At 41.3% G+C, this 22,266-nt stretch overlaps 1 protein-coding gene and 1 long non-coding RNA gene across 8 annotated transcripts in view; one reads left to right on the forward strand and one right to left on the reverse strand.

Annotated features, from left to right (window-relative positions):
- Positions 1-1,630: 1,630 nt before the first annotated feature.
- Positions 1,631-11,836, reverse strand: LOC120368644. Of its 3 annotated transcripts, none has more exons than XR_005582708.1 (4): positions 11,382-11,836; positions 3,535-3,621; positions 2,250-2,321; positions 1,631-1,834 (listed from the first exon to the last, which is right to left on the reverse strand). It is a non-coding gene; the product is annotated as an uncharacterized LOC120368644 (long non-coding RNA). The 3 variants fall into 3 exon arrangements; XR_005582710.1 differs by lacking the exon at positions 11,382-11,836 and adding an exon at positions 10,360-10,515; XR_005582709.1 differs by lacking the exon at positions 11,382-11,836 and adding an exon at positions 10,078-10,199.
- PRKCD (protein kinase C delta) overlaps positions 10,885-22,266 on the forward strand; it is a 124,822-nt gene continuing 113,440 nt past the window's right edge. For 2 of the 5 annotated variants that reach the window (XM_039480911.1, XM_039480915.1), the window contains exon 1: positions 11,218-11,340. The gene's annotated coding sequence lies outside the window, so the exon portion shown is untranslated. Of the gene's footprint in view, positions 10,908-10,953; positions 11,141-11,217; positions 11,341-11,797; positions 11,817-22,266 lie in introns of those variants that run through there. The other 3 variants (XM_039480914.1, XM_039480912.1, XM_039480913.1) reach the window with 3 other exon arrangements.

The raw sequence follows: 22,266 nt of genomic DNA on the forward strand, positions 1-22,266 counted from the left end.
CCATGACTCCAGACATTTTGAAGGCATAAATCCATCTGCTAAGCTGAACTTGCTGGGTTGAGTTCAGCAAACTCAAACATGACCGCTGTAGGCTGTTTCAGCTTTCTGCCCCACCCTTCTTACTGTGCAAACTTACACAGAATGGAGTTTCAAAGCCAGTGTTCCTGCTGACTAATAGGCTGATTGGAGTATACTTTGCATGTGTTACCTTGTTTGACTGATACTAAGCTTTTAATACCAGTAAATTTACTGCCAGTAAAAAAAAAAAACTAATAAACTTTTCATGACTCAGCCTGCCACTGTCATAAAATAGTATTTACTAAAAAGAGACTAGACTATCACTGTGTTCCTGTCCGAGGAATGGGCTGAATGAGACAGCACAGAGAACATAAAAACTAAGAACAATATTATTAATCACAAATATGATATGAAAAAGATTCAGTGGCATCTAATCCCAGAAGTCTTTTAGGTCAGGCCTAGAGCCCAAAATAGTAGCAAACAAATAGGATGTAGAAGTGGTACTTAGGAAAGAAATTTCATTTGGAAGCATGTGAAGCATATGGTAAGCTGGGCATTACAGAGGGTCAGAACTATTTGTTAAGGTTACACAGCTGTGAACTGTTGACTTAAACAATCCCTTATTCAAACTGGGGGGTGTGACTGGTCCCTTATATTGTTTCCATTCTGAATGAATGGCTAAAACATTTTAAACAGGGGAAAACTAAATAATGACTAATGCCCTTCTGGGATGGATGTTCAGCTAAATAATAATTTGTGCTAAAATTAATAGAGATTCCTCAAAATGTTCATGAACACCTAGTAGCAATCTGAATATTAATGAACAACAACTATGGTACCATGAATCACAGTGAACTGAATACAACTGTTATCCATGAAAATAACTTGTGAATTAGATAGGTTTGGTATGTTGGGGTTTTTTTCCCTCACACTATTTGAACAGCCTTATTATTTAAGCAGACACCATCAATCAGCAGCAGTCCCCTGACTGCTGGCACCCTTGATGTGTGGCAGATCATACTTAGCCAGTAAATAAAAGGTATACATGGCAAGTGGGAATTGAATGGCTCAGGTGATTAGTTATGGGCAACAGAGCCTATAATGCATCTCAGGTGAATAATAAGCAAAAAGTTGTTTGTGGCCTGTATTAAGTTCTTTGGTGGTCTCAGTCAATTTCCCAGTGAATATTCATCCAAATCATAACCATTAACACTACCATAAATAGTGCTGATAGTCTCAGCAGCAATGACAATTAGAGAATCAGTCCTTACCTCTAGCCAGGACAGGGGCACACTTGTGTTTTATATCCAGAAGTGTGAACTGCCACTTTATATACTGTCTTGTTCTGTAGATAAATAGGAATTCAATTTTCATCTCCTTTTAGCATAATTAAGATCAAAGAGAATTATTGCAAGACAAACAAAGCAAAAGAAGACTGGCTACATTCCTGAACACCATAGCTCCTCCTGCAGCAGTCACAAAAATGTAAAATCAACTAGGAATAGGACTGTGGTCAATTTCAGAACTGCACCAACACACACCCTTCCTTGCTGTGCTATAACCTTCACCACTTCATGCTCTCTTTGCAAACTAGCATTGTAATAAGGGGAAGTGTCACAGCAATGCTGGTCAGCACAGACACTAACAATTTGACAGCAGGCAGAGTGAGACCTAGTAGAAGGGTATGTGCACTGTGGAGTTTTAATAGTACCAGGAAGTCTTTTTAAAAAAAAAAGCTTTAAAAAACTCTTTTCATGAACATAGATTAAACACAGGTTGCAGTATTGTCAGCCCCAATATTCAGCATCATGAGAACCTAAAAAAAAAAAAAAAAAAAAAAGAGCCTTTAACAACCCAACATTTTAGGTTCTTTTTATTGTCATCCTGGATTTTGATCCTTTAGGATCCACTTGGGTCATGTTTTCAAGCTTTTTCCCCCCCTCACAATTCTGAACACTAGAAACATACTTTTTTAAAATAAAAAAAAATTGCTTATACAAAATATGGAGGAATTTATATACTTTGATCTGAAATTGAGAATCTCTTAACTCTTGACCTATATACCTATACAGTCAGGGAAAACTAAAGCCATGGTGTTTTGGTTTTGGTTTTTAATTCCTAGTATCTATTGAACTTTATTCAATTGAAAAATCTGATGCAAACATAAGCTAAAACATGAAGATTATGTCTCTGATCCTGCAACATATAGCACATGAACGGAATGCCTCTACCTGTGGAGATCTCTGCTGACATCAGTAGCCGTCTGTGCAGGCACAGCACTCTACACATTGAAGAAGCAAGGCCTAAAAAGGTAGAAACAACTGATTCAAGTGCAGATCATGATAAAAGACATGCTGACTAATACAAAGAAAAACAACTTCTTAAGTCAATATCAAAATTAAAACATTTTTTTTTAAATTTCATATTGCTGTGGAGGGATCCCCTAAAGCAGAATTCAGCTTCACTCAGTCTCTCAAATGGATGTGGCAGGCAGACTTTATTAAATCAATGAATCCTGCCCATTATGCATCTAACTCTCAGCGCTAACTCACAAACATGCTTTTGGAGGTAAGTATGAGAAACTGAAGGAAAAATTTGTGTGCGGTAAATGGGGGTTCCTGCAGAAGACTCCAACATTCTAAAGCCAGTTCGTTAAAACTATAATCAATTTTTTGAATACTTCAAAAATAAATACATCATTCATTCATTCATGCCCGTCACCCCAACCGGGGTATAGGCCGCCAACAACAGATCTCCATAGTCTTCTATCCTGGGCCATTCGCTCTAGCTGGTTCCAGGTATAGCCCATTTTTTTGCTATCAACCTGAAGGTCGCGCCAGGTATTATTTCTTGGGCGGCGCTTTCTTTGGGGTTCCACTGCAGTGCCTGTCTGGTGATGTTGGTTGGCTGCCACCTCCTTCTAATTTCTTCCTCTGCTGGGAGTTGATGTGTCCTCTCCAAGAGGTGGATGTTACTGATGGTGTCTGGCCAGCGGATCTGGAGAATCCTTCTGAGGCAGCTATTAATGTGGTTGTTTTGGTTGTCCTGAATACAGCAACAGCTCTCCTGTCAACAGTCGTCTCTGTCCAGCTTGCGTCCATCTTGTCTCGCTAATGCCTAGTAGGGTCAGGTTGTTGCTCCTCATCTCTGCTGCAACCTGCGCGTCTTTCCTGACTCGCATACGGTCCTCACGCTCCATGTGCCGATGGTAATCCTCCTGGCTGCAAGAAGGGTGATCGGCTTAGTGGCTTCTCGCTTTCACCACCCAGCGTCATGCATCTTCGAGTTGAAGACCCTTCTTTTTCCAGGCTAAAAGTCTCTGTTAACTCTATTGTTGGCGTTTCTGTAGCAAGCTGATTTTTACAGGGTGGAGTTGCTAGCCCCACGCCCAACCCTCCTCCTTTACCCTGACTTGGGACAGGCAGATGGCCCCAAAGGACCTCTCTGGTGGAGTTAAAAATAAATACAGATGATAAAAAACAACAGATTAGTTCAGAAAGTATTCGGCCTCCTTACTTTTGCTGTTCTCACTAATGGAAATCCCCATAATTTTTAGACGAGATTGTAGCAGGCTCCTCCCTCTGTCACTCCCTTCCCCTGCCTCTGTGAACAAAGGGGAAGTGAGACTAGGCATTTGTTGCTTAGACTTGGGAAACAGAGGTCAACAGAAGCTCACCCTCCAGCTGCATCATGAGGCTCGGTGAATAAAAGTACAACTGTAACTGCCACGTTTATTTCTCTGTTGTGAATTGACACTTGTCCATACATAATCATGTGTATCAGTTAAACATCTTTCCTTAATTTGAATTGGAGTCCTTTGGCCCCATGAAAAATATACAGTATTAGTCCAACTCAAAGGAGTTAATCACACAACTTTGGGAAAGTGCTGGGTATTGATAGTGGATTGGTGTGTTCAGGAAGCTCATTTTTATTCTTATTCTCAGCTGTGAATCTTTTGCTGTCACTTTACTGTAGAAAATTTAATTTCTCATTTCTTTCCATCTATTTGTAAAATGGCTTGTAGCCATACCACCTTCTACCGTGACCCTGTCAGATTTCACATGCTGAGCAGCCTCAGGCAAGGTGAGTGTTTTGGATGTGAGATCTCTAAAGAAAACCCAAGTACTTTTAGTATTAAATCAATGCCTCAGCATGGTGCAGGGTGCACTGTGCTACCTATGGTGCAGTCTGACAGATGCAATGTAAAACCACAATTGTCACCACTTAAGGTGATAAAAAAAAATCCCATGGTATACTTCACAATAGTAGAACTATTAGCCCCAGTGTCTTGACCAAAATTCCAGCTTGTATGATTACATTTTACGTCTCTGATTTTCCCCTGTATTCTCAATTACATACACCATACCTGACTGCTGACCTAAAAGTTGTAGTGGAGTGCTGTATGCTGTTCAACAATTGCTGGTTTTCACACCATGACCATTTGTGGTCAGCAAAGTGATTGTACAAACATAAATATGTTAGTAATGCTTTCTAAATTGCTTTGGAATCTACCCAGATGAGACTCCTCTCCTGGTTCTCCTCCTACCTCTTTAATCACTCTTACAGCGTGTGCTTTGGAGGAACATCCTCCTTTGCCCTTCAATTTTCGGTGGGTGTTCCACAGGACCCTGTCCTTGGTCCCCCTTCCATCTCCCTCTATACCTTACCTGTGGGTAATCTCATCCACAACCACAAATTCAACAACTATCTTTATGCTGTGTTGACTCATAGGTCTACCTCTCCAAGACTTATCTCCTGTCCAAAGTAAAATCTTGGCCTGTCTCTCCATTATCGTTATCACCTTGCAGATACACAGCCATCAGCCCAAGAGCAACAGGGCTAAAACATAGTTTTTGATCTGTCCTCCAAGTTCTCCCTGTTACCTCCTTTCTCAGTCATTGTAGACAACATTGCCATGCTTCCTGTCACTCAGACCCATAACCTGGGCATACCCTTCCACTCACTCCTCTCTCTAGGTCCTCACATCCAGGCGTTGTCTAAATATTGCTGGTTCTTTCTGCATCACATCTCTAAGATATAGCATTTCCCATCCATCCATCCAGCTAAAACTCTCATCCATGCCCTCATCATCTTGTATCTCAATTACTTTAAAATCCTTCTTGCTGGCTTTGGCAAGTGCAGTCTTGCCCTACTCACATTCATTCACAATGCTGTTGCAAAGATGACTTTCCTACTCAGTAACTTTGATCATGTCACCCCACTCTTTGCACCCTTCCACTGACTCCTCCTCCTCTATCACATCAAACATAAGCTGCTTGTCTTCACTTTCAAGACCTTCACAGTCAATCCTCACACTATCATCAGTCAATCACACTATCAAACTGTCAACAACAACCTTCAGTTGACCCATGACTGCCAGTGTCTATTGTCTGCTTGTTAATTTTCAAACAAGCATCTTTGTGCATGCTGCCCTACATGCTTGGGATGTGCTCCATGTAAACATCCACAAAGCAACCTCATTTACACCTTCAAATCCATAGACTGTCCTTTGCTATGATGCCTACAAACAAACAAAAAAAACAAAAAAAAACTTGACAACAGTTAGGTTGCTGGTATACTAAGACCACTGCCTATCATACTGACCAATACTGTCACATTGTTTCCTTCTAGTCCTCCATAAATTTGCCTGTATCCATCTATCATCTCTTTTCTTATACTTAGATTGTAAGCTCCTTGGAGTAGGGTCTGTGTTTGTACAATACCTTGTGCAATGGGGTCCTGATCCATGAGTAGGGCCCCTATGTGCTATAGTAATACAAACAAATATATACTGTAATAATAAATGTAAGAACATCAGCAAAATCCATTGTTTAGTTTTCAGGTGAAGCTAGAGAAACAAACCAAAGTCACTAGGAAAAGGCAACTGAAAATATAATAAAATAAAACTAGAGTTTTAGAATCATTGGTGATTGGATTGGAAGGAACCTCAACTTGCTAAGGCCAAGAATTTGCTTTATTAAATAGGAAAGATTCTACATTGTATTCTCCATGAGCCAATTCTTACTCAGTCCCAATGCAGGCAAACTCCCTATTGACTTTAGAGAGCGCTAACTGAGTAAAGACTTGAGGATTTATATTCATAAGGACTTGAAAATCTCTACTCTTAATTTTATACGCCTTGTGGAAATCTTATAGTCCAAAGATTAAGAAGCTATTTGTTTTAGAAAGGCTTATTTTAAAGTAATGGATACCTAACAGAGCTAGCAATCAAGTTTTTGTGCAACTATATATTGCAACCATAAAACAAAATGGATTCTCCCTGTGCATTTTATATTGCTTTAAATACCAAATTAATAAGAAATGATCTGACATCCATTATAAAATGCTACCCATTTTGATGAAGCTCATTGGAAGTACTGAAATCAGGAAACTCTCATTTGGACAGATTTGAATCATGGCTCTTTAATTTGTTTTCACTTTCACCTTTCATTTAATCCTTGTAGTTTTAGTTTTGTTTTTACAGAAAAGTATCCATAAATTGCTACCATATAGAAAGTTCCATCTTATAAATTGCTTTGGAATTCTATGTGATAGCAGTGAGTACTACAAGTTACTTTTTATTGAGGTTCCAGTGAGACATACTAGATTTTAAAATAGAATTAAAAATTATGATCTGTGGGTACAGTGTGAAGTTCCTGTGTCATAAACACGAACTCTTTGATTATACTTTCAAACTTTAAAATCTCATCACAAGATATAAAAACATGTAATTGTATAAAGATATGTGCAGTTTAAGATTTCATTTATGATCAAAAAAAGTTGTTTTCCATTCCTTTGTTCTGAGCATAGCTGTAACTATATTACATCGTCCCTAGTGCTCAGATAATCTTTCATATTTTTTCTTTTAAACTGTAAATTGAGATGTTACTTTTGATTATGCTCTTCATTTTGAAGTGGAATTGTGATAGAGGTGGTCTCTGCAATAGATTCAGAGGTCTTCAGACATTTTAGAAACTCTCAAGTTGTACTCTATGTACTTTTGGTAACTATAGGCTGGGAAGGTGGATGGATGACTGGGATAAAATATCAGAAATTCAGGAGGAGGTTGACTGGAGCCAGTATACATTGGGTTTGACTTTCTGCTTGGACAATACCTAATCTGCATGGTTTTGATCACCCTCAGTTCCCAGAATCTAGCCCAAAGAGAGCTGTAAATAAAGAAAATGAAAGATACGTATGTCCCATAGCTCCTGTACAGCCCTAGAAAGGTGAAAGTACATTGGATTTACTACTATCGAATTCAGTGAAAGTTTAATTGGAGAAGGATAAAGTCATTTAGTTTAGGTTGGACATTAGGAAAAAACTTTTTCACTAGTAGGGTGGTGAAGAACTGGAATGGGTTACCTAGGGAGGTGGTGGAATCTCCTTCCTTAGAGGTTTTTAAGGTCAGGCTTGACAAAGCCCTGGCTGGGATGATTTAATTGGGTTTGGTCCTGCTTTGAGCAGGGGGTTGGACTAGATGACCTCCTGAGGTCCCTTCCAAACCTGCGATTCTATGATTCAGGTGAAGGTCTGACAAGGAAGTCCACTTTACTAAAGAAAAAGCAGCTAAGTGCTAAAGAGGTTGTTAGGAAAGTTTCTCTCTTCCATACCAAGAGTAAATGTGTGTTTTATTTATCTGTTATCAATGGTTCCAGGCATATATGCTTTATGTTCCTTTTTTATAATTATAAAGGTTTAATTTTATAAGTGGAAATGCTGCTTTTCAAAAAAGGAAGACAAACTTTAGATTCATAGAATCATAGAATTCAAGATCAGAAGGGACCATTATGATCATCTAGTCTGACCTCCTGCAAGATGCAGGCCACATAAGCCGTCCACCACACCACTCCAGCAAGTACCCCCTGCCCCATGATGGGAAGGAGGAAAACCCACAATAGCCAGCCAATCTTCCCTGGAGAAAATTCCTCCCCGAAATAAAATGGTATGGCGGTCAGCTGAACCATCCGAGCATGCGGGCAAGACTCCAAACCTCTGGAAAAGGTTATATCAGGCACATCATATACCCATTGACTAAGACTATTATCCTAATCATCCTCCCCTCCATCCCCTTAATTCTAGCTTAATCTATCTATCTTAAAGTTCTTCCGTCCCCCTGTCTCCTCTGTTTCTGTTCACTTCCTGCTTCCCAGTTGAACTCTTCTGATGGTTAGAAACAATTTCCTGATTTTTCCTTCCTGACTGACCTGACCTCGTTATTATATTACATTATCACTGAGCTGAAATATGAGCTCTCCTTCCTCTTTCTTCTCCCTCTGATATATTTAAAGAATATAATCATATCTCATCCATCTATCTCTTTCTCTCTCATCCCTCTTTTTTCAAACAACTCAAAACTCCTTCCATCTCTCCTTCTCTCCATTCCTCCTTCCTCATTCATTCCCTCTAGTCTCTTCTCTCTTCTCTGTTGAATTTTGAATTCATCCTCATTAAACATGAAAACACCAAACTCAACACACAATACTCCAAATGAGCCTCATATAGCGCCTTATATATATCCCTCCTTATCACTACTAGGCCTAATGCAACCCCTACTTTGCCTTAGCCTTTAACTTTTAACACCCACATCATTACTTATCATCATATTCATATTGCATTCCACCAGGACTCTAGTCCTTCTCCTCTAGGTCCTTCTCCCCTCCTCCTCCTCCACTTCCAAACTAACCTTCGCCCCCCACATTATAAAATGCATTTTGTTAGACATCCCTAAATGCATAACCTAACACTTCTCATATTTCCATTTTATCCAGTTTACAAATCTCATCCTCCGATCCAATAGAAATTCCCCTGGAGAATATCCCCTGACAATACCCCCACTTTGTATCATCCTCAAAACCGGTTCCCCTCTCTTAGTCAGCCATAAAACTCATAAATAGAATAAAATAAAATAAAAAAAACCAAACCTTGAGGACCTCCCCTTTAACCCCCTCCACCCCCCAGTTCCCCCTTCAATACTACCTCTCCCCCTTCCCTTCCCTCAGTCTCCTATCCCCCTCTCTTTTTATCCACCTATCCCTTCTTCATGTATTTCTTCAGTAATTCTTCATACAATTTAACTTCCTTATGAGAGATCCATCCAAATATCCGAGATAAAATTCCAGTCTAAAAAAAAAAAACTCTCTCTTACTCAAAAAAGGCAAGTTTGTTTTGGAACGATCTATTAAATCTATCCTGTAATCCTCCAATCTGCCCATCATCCATTCCCATCATCCTCCTCTCTCTCTCTTTTTTCACTTTCTCTTTTTTTTTTTTTCCTTGACTTTGCAGACTAACATGCCTATAATTCCCTTTTTATTTTTCCCTTCTTTTTTTTTTAATCTTGAATTATATACATTATACTATAGCAATCTTCCAGTCAGTTATTAATATCCTTATTTATCGATATTATTAAAGATTATATAATTATTAAAGCAATATCCTCGATAATTTATTATCCGGCTCCCGATTTACTTCCGTTAAGCTGTTCCAGTTACCCCGTTGTTCTCCTCCATACCCCAGCTACCCAGCCATCCTTTCCTCATATCCATGATTCCCGATTGATTGATTGATTCACCATCCTCATAGCCTATATTTAAAAAAATAGACAACGGGAGGGATATTGGGGAACTCCATTCAGAAGCATCAATCAAGGTCAGGCCCCCTCCCAATGAGGGCACTGTATAAACATGCAGGAAGACAGCTCCTGTCCTGAATTAATGCAACTCCCTGATCATGCAAACATTTGATACACATGCTTAACATCATGTACATGATAAGTCCCTATGACTGCTCCCCAGCTCCCATGTGTAAAGTTAAACATGTGGAAAGTGTTTACATGATTGGGGCCTCCTGTGTTTTTGCCATCCTTTAACAATACAACTCGCAATTTAAAAGCCATCAAAAAATCTATTTTTCACCTATATAAAAAAAAACACTTTGTAAACTTAAGACAATCTTTCCCAAAGGATTAGGCACGTATTCAAAGCATTAGTCCAGCAAAAACTTTTACACAGATGGAATTCAAATGCATATCACCAATGGCTGAAAATCATAAACCACCTCAATTGAGTTTGGTGTCTTCTGTCCAATTTCTGGTGGACAAGTGCCACATCAAGAAAACCGCTGTGGCCTAGGCTGCCAAAACCCCATAAGAGAGCCAGGATTACTAAATATATAGAGTGAACATTAAAACCACTTGTTCAAATAAAGTAAGCTGGCTTCCCCAAAGGCCAAGCATCTCCCAAAGAAGAAGGGCTGCTGCAACTACACTAATAGGAGCTTAAGATTGGATGAGTTTGGTGAGCTTGGTCCCATGCTGGAACTTTTGCCTTTAATGCTGACCTAGAGCTGAACTCTTGGGTCAAGCGGTCAGGGAGAATTCCTTACTGGTGTCAGAAGAACTCAAACATGAAGAGGAAGGGAGAAGAGAAAAAGAGGGGAAAGGAGAGTAAAAGTGAAGGGGAAGACAACATGAGGGAGGAGGGAGAGTAAAAGGGGAGGGAGAGGAGAGTCAAGGAAGGAAATGGAAGGGGAAGAGTAAAAGAGAGAGGAAAGTACAAGGAGGGAAGGAAGGCAAGTAAAGGAGAGGGAAGAAGAGTGAGAGAAAGGAAAAGGAGGAGAGTAAGGGGGAAGGAGAGTGAGAACAGGAAGAGAGTAAGAAAGGGCGCTGGTAACGTGAAGGAAGAAGGAGTGTACAAGAGAGGGGGAAAGTAGCATGAGGGAAGGGAGGAGAGTGACAGAAGGGAAAGGATAGGAGGAGAAGAAGGGAGAGGGGAACGGTAACGTCAGGGAAGGGAGGAGACTAAAAGAGAGGGGGGAGGAAAAGAAGGAAGAGGGGGAAGGAGAGTGAGCAAAGGAAAAGGCCGGGAGGAGAGCAAGAGAGAGGGAAGGTAACGTGAGGGAAGGGAGAAGGGAAAAGGCGGGAGGAGAGCAAGGGAAGGGACCGAGGAAAGGGAGAAGAAGAGAAAACAAGGGTGGTGAAGGAGCAAGCGGAGCCGGAGGATGGCTCTGTCCCGCGCCCCGCCGCCGGGGGACGAGCTCTGGGGCTAGGTTTCCCGCCAGAGCCGGTGCAGCAGGAGCCCACACACCCCAGTCCTGGGGCGAGGCGGAGCCGGCGGGGCAGGTGAGCTGGCCGGGGCGGAGGAGGGAGCCGTGCCCCGGAGGGCGGAGCGCGGGGGCGGGCGGAGAGCCAGGGGGGCGGGCCGGCCGGGCTGGGCTGGGAACTCGCTAGCTCGCGGACAGCGCTCGGCCTGGGAGCTGCTGCAGCTCCGCGCCGTCTGGCCGGGACGCCGGCCCCGCCGTGCTCAGCTCCCCCAGGAGGCGGTGAGTGCCTGGGGTCCGCGCGGGGGGCGCCGCCCGGGTACCTGCCGCTGGAGCCCCGGCTCGGGGAGTTCCCCGCTTCGCACGGCAGTTCCTGCCTCGCCTGGCGCCGGGTGAATGAGGAAGCGGCACAGGCGCTGCCTCTCCCACCCCTCCCTCTGCAGGAGGCTCCTTCGTGCCTTGGTTGCGGGTGCTGGCCGGGGGGGCGGCGTCCCTGTCCCCGCTTAGGGGGTGCTCATCTCCGCGGGGGGCAGCGCTCGGTCTGCTCCAGCCCGTGGCTCTCCCTTTAGCCGCCCCCGGGGGCTCAGGTTCCCCTCTCAGCACCGGCAGGGTGGCGGGGGTAGCTGTCTTTGGGCTCAGGACGGGGATACTCGTGTAAGTCAACGAGGGAGCCTTGATCTGTCCTGTCCTGTCTTCCCCTCCTGGCGGCGTAAGGAGAGACGGTCGGGGCTGCTCCGCAGAGCTCGCACAGCTGTGGGGTAAGCAAAGGTTGCCTCTGACATCCTTTGGCGAGGAGATAACTCCACCATGGCTTCCTGGCTCTGTGAGCCTCCATATTTTGTGTATTTTGTGGTGAACGCACAGAAATCAGGGAGTATCAGCGTAAGTCCTTCTGTCGGCTCGGGCCGCCTTCTTGACAGTTTTGTTTGCTGACTTCGGATCCTGTTTTTCTTCTGGGTGAACTTGCTATTTACTTTAGTCATTTACCTTCCGAAGGTCTTGCTGCAAATACCTTACTTGTTACATGCTAAACCAGGGGTAGGCAACCTATGGCACGAGTGCCGAAGGCAGCACACGAGTTGATTTTCAGCGGCACTCACACTGCCCAGGTCCTGGCCACCAGTGGGGGGGCTCTGCATTTTAACTTAATTTTAAATGAAGCTTCTTAAACATTTTAGAAACCTTATTTACTTTACATACAACAATAGTTTAATTATCTATTATAGACTTATAGAAAGAGACCTTCTAAAAACGTTAAAAGGTATGACTGGCACGCAAAACCTTAAATTAGAGTGAATAAATGAAGACTGGGCACATCGCTTCTGAAAGGTTGCCGACCCCTGTGCTAAACTTTGTTTGAGTGTAAAAGCTGGTCAGTGGTGGTTTGTAAATCAGCAAGTGATTTTTGTTAAATAGGTTACTGAATATTTGAGAGTTAGATCAGTAAACATATTGAAACAGGGGTCTCTGGCTAACTCTGAACTAAGATAGTGGCCATAGACGCTGATGCCAGTTAATATACATGATAATGGACTTGTGTAACAAAACCTGAATTTAGTACATTTAGAAAGCAGATTAAAAAAAAAAAAGGCTTCCTACCTGATTTGTGTTTCCCCTTTTCTTGAGAGGATGGGAATTGGCAAGAGTACATTGACATTTTTTAAATTGTTGTTGAAATATAGCCAACATGACAATTGATGCTAATCAAATGGTCCTTGCAATAAATGATGGCAGTCATATAGTTTTTAGTTAGGCGTTTTCAGTGGTGCTCTTGCTTCAGAAGTGAGGGGCCAGGAAGTAAAGATGCTTATACTCTTCTACATGTTAGTAAAAGTTGTATCCCTGTATGTGAGATGGCTCAGCTTGTCCAGGGCTGCCCAGAGGATTCCCGGGGCCTGGGGTCTTCGGCGGCGGGGGGGCCCCGCTTCGGTGGTAATTCGGCGGCAGGGGGCCCCTTCTGTTCCGGGACCCGCCGCCAAAGTGCCCCAAAGACCTGCGGCAGGGGCCCCCTGCCGCCGAAACAGGACCCGCCGCTGAAGTGCAGCCGGGTCTTCGGCGGTGAAGGACCCCGCTCCAGGGGCCCTGAAAAACTCTCGTGGGGGCCCCGGCGGGACCCGGGGCCTGGGGCAAATTGCCCCTCTTGCCTCCCTCCCCCCCCCCCCCCCGGCGGCCCTGCAGCTGTCTGAATGAGAGACCTTTTTTGTGTGGACTTTGTCCTTAGCATGTCTTCTGGTTTCACTGTGATAATAGTGATCATTAGCTCCAGGAAGCATAGCTAACCTGGACAGGGAAACTTTGTGTTCAGGGAGGAATCATAATTTAGCCCAGGAATGCTACAGAATGAAGTCATTTATCTATCTATCATGTCAGCTAAACGTTTGATTATAAAACAGCCCTAGCTTCCTTTGATTTGGGAGATGAAGCAACATATCAGCAGAACAGACTGTAAAAATATATATACACCAAAAGCAAATGGGAGCAAAGTTGAGTTTTCAGTGAGCTAAGCAAATTGTAACTATATGACAAGATAATGGAATTCTTACATCTTCAATCCCTGTTCAAATATCTGGAGCTTGTGTAATGTAGGGTTGCCAATTTTGATTGGACATATTCCTGGAGGTTTCATCACATGACATAATCTTTAATTCCTGGAGACTCCAGGATAGTCCTGAAAGGTTGGCAACCCTACACTCTGTGTGTGCGTGTATATGCATTTATTTGTTTCATAGACCCCCTGTGCTGATCCATGGAGGATGTGAGTTGTTACAGTGTCCAATTATTGAGCCTTGTCTCGTTCACTCAAACTCATGCTGTTAATTTTTGAGGTCCTGGGTTCAAATCCTCTCATGTCAGTCAAGATGGTATCTGTCACATTTGCACTTAATATAGATCCTAAGTATGGTAAGATTAGTCTTTTTAGTCCAGACACATGTATCATCAGTTTTTGTTTCTCAAGGATCACTACTGGATATGCAGCACATTTGAACCATAAGTATAAATGCTCAGCATGTCAGGCTATAAAATCCCTTGCTATGTGATCAAATATGGATCTTTTGAAAGCAGTTAGAAAACAGAGTAAAATTTAAGGAATTAACCTTTCTGGTCTCCCTTTTTTGTATGCATACAATATATGCATACACATACCCCCTACTACATGTATAAGTTCATAGAGGAAACTTCAGGATTCTCCAATGAGAATACTACACTGGAGTTTGAACCTTTAACGTTATTGAAATATAGCATTTTATGTTCATATCTTAAGTCTTAATTTACAGGGGTTGGTTGGATATTGTGCTATCTTTCTCCTAAAATACGTTGGTAGCACAGAGGAGATATTATTACTTTTCACATAGGAACTGTCAGGCCCAAAAGTCCATCTAGTCTAATATCCTCTGAGTTGACAGTTGGCAGGACCAGGGGAAGTTGTAAGAACCCCACTGAAGATAAATGGGAGATCATCTGCCTCCCACATTGTCTCACTCTGTTAATCTCAAACAGTTAGTTTGGTTTAACCTGAAACATTAGGTTTAAAGTCTCTAACAAAATGTTGTTCACATTAACTTTCATAACTTTGGATATTCTTGTTATCCATATGAATGTCCAATTTCTTTTGAATTTTGCTAATATCTTGGCCTCATGCACACGTTTAGGCTATGTCTACACTGCAATCAGAGATGTGATTTGCAGTTTGTGTAGGCATACCCATGCTTGCTTTAGTCTAGCTAACCCACTGAGATAGCAGTGCAGGCGTGGGCTTCAACATGGGCTTTCCAAGTCTGCCCAGTCCCCATAGATACGTATCAGGTTGCTAGCCTGCATTGAAGACTGCGCTGCTTTATCTTCACTGCCATTTTAGTGAGCTAGCTAGATTCAAGCTACCATAGGTATGCCTAGCCAAGATGCAAATCACACCTCCAGTTGCAGTGGAGGCATACCCCAAGTGCTTCTTTCACTTGGTACGCTAGCTACTGTTAAATGCACAGGCAAGTAGTGCATGCTGTGCTCCACACCAAAGAAACAATCAGAGAAAGAAATGCCATTGAGTTTTGAGGTGACTGCAGTTTGTCAAGCTGAAGCAGCAACGTTGTAGTTTTCCTGAAATGTTCCTTAACTGCTCAACAGCTACTTCAGTAATTAAAAAAAAATGTTCAGCATTTCCTGTTTAGAGCAGTTCCTGAAAACGTCTGTTACAAAAATGTATGAGCTAATATCTAATATTTTGACTGATGGATTATCAGTTACCCAAAGCCACAGTGGAAAGTCTGCAAACTTTGGGGAAAGAGTTAAACACTGCAGATTGCAACACACAGTTTCAGAACATTATCTTCTTTTTCAGCTTCTACTTCCTACCTCAAGCTGTATGTTAAAATACAATCATTAGGTTCCACAAATGCATTCCCATGCATATACCCTTTATCTTATTCTTTTTATAATACTCTTCTTGACTTAAGGTTCTTTGACTGTCTTCTTTATAAAATCTTCTTATAATGGCCTTCAATTAAGCATTACCTCTTCATGAAATTTAAAATATTGTTATTTCTAAAGGGGCTGAGAGATGGAGAGGGTAAAAACTATACATTTTGGAATTGTATTTTTAAACCAAAATTTCTACAACATGAGAAATATTACTCCATTAAGCACAAATTAAATGGTTTTGTGTAATGATACATGAAATGGAGTTAAGAACTACCAGTACTTTAGCAATCTAATTCTAGGAGTTCAAACTTAGCCGTCAAGTTATTACAGCTGCTCAGTGGCAATGAATGGCTCAATATGAGAGTGTAGGCAACTGTCATCTGTTACAAAGCTCTGTTGATGTAAGGCCAATATAGTTGTTAAATGCAGCATAGAGTCACTGTCTGATGTGAAGCAGAATTCATAGAAAGTAGTCTGTGTTCTGCCGTGCCCCTCACCCCCCCCCCCCCCCGTAACTGAGCCAAGAAGACACCACCTTGTTTAAAACAGTGATTCCCATGCTGAGACAACCCTGATAAAAAGAGATCTCTTAAACATAGGAAGCAATTTACTTTGGCTGGTATTTTGCCTATGCCATAATTATTTGTGAATATATTTGGGGTATATTTTTTTTATAACGTATAGCCTGCCTTTTTCTTGTGCTCAAACATACTGTGCAGTCATAATTCTGTCACCGTGGCATCGGTCTGGTGAGCCTGAAATACTGAGATATAATAAATTCCGATTTCTGACCTCACAGCACAGTGAAGAGAAAATGGGCTACGAGGAAAGCAGCACTGCTTAAATGTATTTACTTTTGTGAGCTTGCAAATTTTGGAAGGATACTTAAACAAAAACAAATCTATTTACTTATCAAAATAATAGATTAAGTAAATATCATCATTAATAACAAAGTTTTTGTATTAAAGCCACTCTCTAAATTGGCCCTTGGCCTAAAATTAGACCCACTCTCGTTTCTGGTTCAAGGACATGCACGTCATGCTGTCCCTCTGCTTTGCTTGTCTACTTAATTTTGGGGAGTAGGCAAGACACTTATGTGTTCCAGATCTTGGCTCTCTAATGAGTTGGAGTTCAGATCTTAGACCTCAGATTTGAGGAAGAGATAAGGAACTCTTCCTCCTTCACCACCAAGATCAGAAAGACATTTACCTCCCACAAAAAAAAAAGTTGAGTAGACCAGGGCTTGAAACATCAAACACTAGTCAAAGCAGATAGAAGAGGAGGGAACCACTAGTGAAATTCCAGAGTAACCCACTTGTTATTAGAAACCCAACGCCCCCACTATTGTTGGCTGCTGAAAAGAGTGCTGGGATTCCTACCAGAATGCTCTCCTTGGACTTTAGTCTGGGCCTCCATCTTGCATATCAGCTTCTGGCTAGTAGGTGCCTAATAAACATGAATGCGCTTTCCTCTTCCATTCAGCCTTGTAACTATTTGTGGAGCTCCACTACTGTACCTCTCGACAGCTTCCTTTGAGTCCTCCTCTCCTTGAATAACCTCAATGCCTGAGTTGGTTCCTGATAGTTTCAAGCTGTGCAAGGGGTCCTAAATGCCAGCAGAGAAAGGAACCTGAGTCTTGCAAATTAACATACTCTGGTCATTTTCACTGTTGCTATTCAGAACCCCCTGCAGAGCAGTGGAAAATATCAAGAGTCATGCCAATTTGAATCTGTTGTATTTGGCAAAGCTATGAGCAATAGAGACAGGCACTAGAGCTCTCTTTTTGCAAACTCAGAAAGAAAACAATACATTGGTTTACATTGTGTCCTATGTAGAAGGTTATCTTAGCTGCCATAAGAACTAGAGAGTGATAGCTTGACTTACTTATTTTTTCCCCATATGTACTGATCACCCTGTGTAATGGGGACTGTGGGTGCTCTCAGGACCTGTGACAATCAGGCTATTTAATTTTTTTAAATATGAGTTAGTTTATGCAGAAATAAAGGTATTGAAGCCCACTTGCCAGAAAAAGCTTCCACCTGTCAGAGGCAAGATTTATTTTTTCACTAGATTGAATTAGATTTTGGACCTGTCAAACTTGCTGTTGCTTATCTTTTTTTTTTTCTCAATTGACAAAAATTCAGTTAGAATTGATGCTGTTCTAGTTAGTAGGAGGAAGGCGCAGGGAAAACTCCAAAAGCATAAGCTGAGGTGCCAGACTTTAATATTAGTCTTTTATAAATGTTTCTTAAAGGGGAGGGCAACTGCACAAAATTAATAAAAAGCTATAGAATATGCATTGCAGTATCCCAGTCCAGTATATTTCAGTAACTGTGTTGGCGGAAACAAGGAGCAAAGCAGTAGTTTGGCACTCAGTTTACTAGAGAGAGAGCCTCATGCTACTCGGCCAGCAACCTCAGAAGAGAGCCATCCATTCCTCCTTTGTCAGCAGGACCATGATGATGGGATGCAAGTCCTTTGGGGTGATCGGATGGGTTAAAAGTTCATGAAACTTGTGAACATCCATGATCCATCTGAGAAATAGAGGGTCTTTACAAATTGTTGCAATGTTGGTGCTGAGTGATTTGAAGGTTTGCTATGCCTTTCAAATATATGCAGTTTATTGTCACTTAATGCTTAAGGCTGAAGCTGTCAAAAGATTGAGACTCAATGGGAGTTGGGTACTTAACTTGTTTAAAAACCTCAGCATAAATATTTAACCACATTTTGATGCAAAAACACATTCACCCTTGGAAGTGATGATGCTGTATCAATATGGCTGCTGCACATGATCACACGCTAACAGGGGTAGGCAACCTATGGCATGCATGCCGAAGGCGGCACGCAAGCTGATTTTCAGTGGCGCTCACACTGCCTGGGTCCTGGCCACCGGTCCAGGGGGCTCTGCATTTTAATTTAATTTTAATTAAATGAAGCTTCTTAAACATTCTAAAAACTTTATTTACTTTATATACAACAATAATTTAATTATATATTATAGAGACTTATAGAGAGAGACCTTCTAAAAATGATGAAATGTATTACTGGCATGTGAAACCTTAAATTAGGGTGAATAATGAAGACTCGGCACACCACTTCTGAAAGGTTGCCAACCCCTGCACTAAAATCATTTTCATGTGATTGATATCTGACATTATAAAGTAAAATCAATTTCTATAAACAGAATTTCAGAACACATCTACATAAATAGAAAATAATTTTAGGTATTTCAATTCCCATGAATCTGGGTTAACGTGTAGTTTGTTTGCTGTTGTGTGTGGTGTTGAAAAGTTTATGTAAGGATGTTTTCTCAAGCACATTCAATTGGTATTCATGCAGTGATAACTGCTTAATAAACTGTTCAGTGTGTTTCTATGTGGCTGTCACAGATAATTTCATAGAACTGTAGCATGAGTAATGCGCCTTAATGGTTTCACCTGGAAAGGGACACACTCAAAGTTGCTAGGCCTTAAATTATACAAGTTCAACTATGTTTTGGAGTGTGTGTGTGTAGTTGAGGGGTGCTTCTTGTCACCTGTATTTTTGGGCGAGCAGAGAATCAAAACTTAAAAATGTGGCTCAGAAAAGGATTCTTGTGGATTCCAACATGTTACCTGCTTAAAAGAACAGGGCAGATGGGCAAATTACCAACGAGAACAAGAGATAATTTGGGTGGCATTACAGTCATGGGCAAAGTATTATTAGGTTGTTTGCTTAGTTGGTATGTCATCCAATAATGTGTTTTTACACTTCATTGACAGTATTATTTTTATTTGTGTGGTGGTAGTTCCTATGAGCCCCCAATCACAGACCAATGTTTGTTTATGCACAGGCCACCTTTTTCGTTATAGGAAGTATCATCCTTCCTTGGTTTGCAGAGGTGATTTATAGATCACAGGCCTGGTTCTAATACTGTCTGTGTGACCATAAACACCTGTATATCTTGACCTCTTGAGGTCCCTGCTAGTCCTATGATTCTATGAAACATGCCCAGCAAGAACAATAGATGTTTTCCCTCCCAACATAAAAAGTTATACGTGTTGGGGGGATGAAAATCTAGTCCTGTGCTGGCTTAACCTAGTTTTTTATTATGTGTTGGTTTCATGAGATGACAGATAGGGAACAAAAAGGTGAAACTTACTCTTAGGTCCCATAAGTTAAAGGTCAAGTTATGTAATAAGCCATTTAGAACCTCATTTTCCCCCAAGTAACTTTGTGTTGCAAACCTGTTAAAAGCAATGTTTGTGAATGTTGATTTTTGCACCTCTTATCACTTTAAAGTCCATGGTTTTTTGAGGAAATGCAGTTTATCTTCACCACCACATTTTTCTGCCTGACTAAGAAACTTGCTAAACCTGAACACTCAGTGATTACAGAGTTTGGTCCTCATCATGCCTGTGGCAGCTCGTATATGTCAGTGCACCAGATTTATTTTGTGTCAACATGCAATATAGGAAGAGTTACAGAGCGGAGGAAGTCTTATTGTTTGTTGTGATATCAGACTTGTCTTTTTGTTTGCCTGCTGATTGAAATACATTTCTGGAAACTTGTGGCCAGATATTTAAAGATATTTAGGTGTCTAAAGATGCAGCTAGGCACCTAATGGGATTTTCAAAGGCACCTAACTTCCACTGAAACCAATGGGACTTGGGCACCTAGATGCTTCTGAAAATCCCAGTAGGTGCCTAAATACCTTTAAAAATCTGGCTCTTAGTAAAATATTATGGACTAGACCCTGCAAGCCAAAACTCCCACTTACTTCAATACAGCTTAGTTAGTCTATTGCTAACAGAGCTATTTGGTGAGGTTTTTTAAAACTAAACTTAACAGGTAGTGTGCATATTTGCCAAAAACTTCTGTTTGGGAACTGCTTCGGGCTGGGTGGGAAGTAGGGTGAGGCATGAAGTTTTTTTCATTTAAAGAAAACTTGCTGCATGAAAAATTAATAACAATTGAGAAACTCCAGGCCAAATCCTTCCATAGTACCATCTTAGTGAAATATATGTAGCAAGATTCATCCCTTGCCTTTCATTTGCTGTTGTCAGAAGAGAGTCAGTGATGGAGCTGAATGAGCATCATTCAAGTACTCCGAAAGATTTTTATTAAAATGAAACTAGCTTTTTTAACTGTGAGAATCTCGTAATAAAATGATAGCTTTTGTAATGCCTCCTGGGTGACTTTGCATTTGGTTGGCTCAACTAAGTAACTAAAGAAGGGAGTGTTTTGTATCTAAATTTTTTTTTAGTGTTACTTGGATTACACTGGTGTAAATGCTGATTTGTGGCAATGACATAATTATGTCAGATAATATCTTAATGGAAAACCTTTTGTCTATGTAGGATATATTGCTTTTTTTAACAGTTTCTGATTCATTTAAATACATGTAAGAAAAGAACACAGATGAGGTATTTATTTCAGGCTGGATGGGTGTTTTCCTCTTGTTAAGATCTCATGCTTTTGACAGCAAACTTTGCTTCCTTTATAGATTCACGCTGTGATTCCTACAATAAGAACTAAAACCCCACACAGTCATATAAGTATGTGTGCATGTGATGGAGTAGGAGTTGATTTGACTAAAGATGCTTTTAGTATTGACAGAAGACTCTTCAAAAGTACCTGGAGATCTTTGCTGCAAAAATACCACATTTCTCATACTCTCTAGTTCAGTGATACTCAGACCTCAGTGGTTCAGCATTATCGGTCAGCATTACCCAGAAGAGCCACAGTAGTGTGAATTAAATGTTTCATTTACTGTAGTACTATATATTCATATTTAAACAGTATGACAGAGGAATTATATATACACAATATTCTCACAGTAAAACGACTGACCAAGTATTATTTTTATCAACTACAGTAGAATAACAACATAGTAAAAGCATCCTAATTAGTTAAAACTTAGATTGGCTAATAATTAAATCATAGTGTTTTAATATCAAGTGCTGCAAAGAGCTGTGGGAGAAACATTAAAGAACCACTTGGGACTTGTGAGCCTGAGTCTGAGTGTCACTGCTCTAGATTTTAGGTGTGCGGTGTGATCATAGAGTGACTTAATTCTTTATCATTCAGTTTGCTGATGCATTAGAGCTCTGTTAATGCAGAATTTCCAGTGGCTCCATAAAAGTTTCACTGTGCTCTTATGCATCTGTTAGCTAAGATCTGTGGCTTTCAGTGAACTAAAAAAATTCATACTAAGATAAGATCTCATCAGGAAGTTGAGAGAGTTCACTAATAATGTCCTTTTCTTGTGTTCCTTAGCAGCTGTCTAAAGCTGACTCTTGTCATTTCAATTCAGCAAGTTTATCCTGGTTCATCTGAGGATTATGTGACTCAGGTGCATAAGAGCACAGCTGAATTCATTTTGATAAACTAAGAACTGACCCAAACTTGGAAGTCAGCTGATGGCCCCAGTTGTATATGGATCACAGGGAGGAAGTAGCTTCAGTGCTGGGATCTCCCCCATACCAGTCACACCACTACAGAAAAGAGGACTCCCTCTCGCCAGTTCTCCAAACCCAGCGCAGGGGGAAGGGTAGAGAGAATGAGAGGCTAGTAGGCAAGGCTGCAGAACTCTTATTATGCCCCCTCTGACCCAGCAGAAGTTCAGCAGAAAAAAACAATACAGCCTGAATCTGTATTATCTCATACAGAGATCTCCCTGCCCAGGGGGACCACCCTGGCCATAAAGACTCCCTGATAATGCAGTTCCAATTGAGCAGCTCTGCTATTGAACTGGGGGCTACTAGAGACCAAGCCACTGTGAAGAAACAGGACCTGCTGCAGATCCCTGAA

Source organism: Mauremys reevesii, linkage group 7 (assembly GCF_016161935.1).
Source record: "Mauremys reevesii isolate NIE-2019 linkage group 7, ASM1616193v1, whole genome shotgun sequence".
Taxonomy (NCBI): Eukaryota; Metazoa; Chordata; order Testudines; family Geoemydidae; genus Mauremys; species Mauremys reevesii.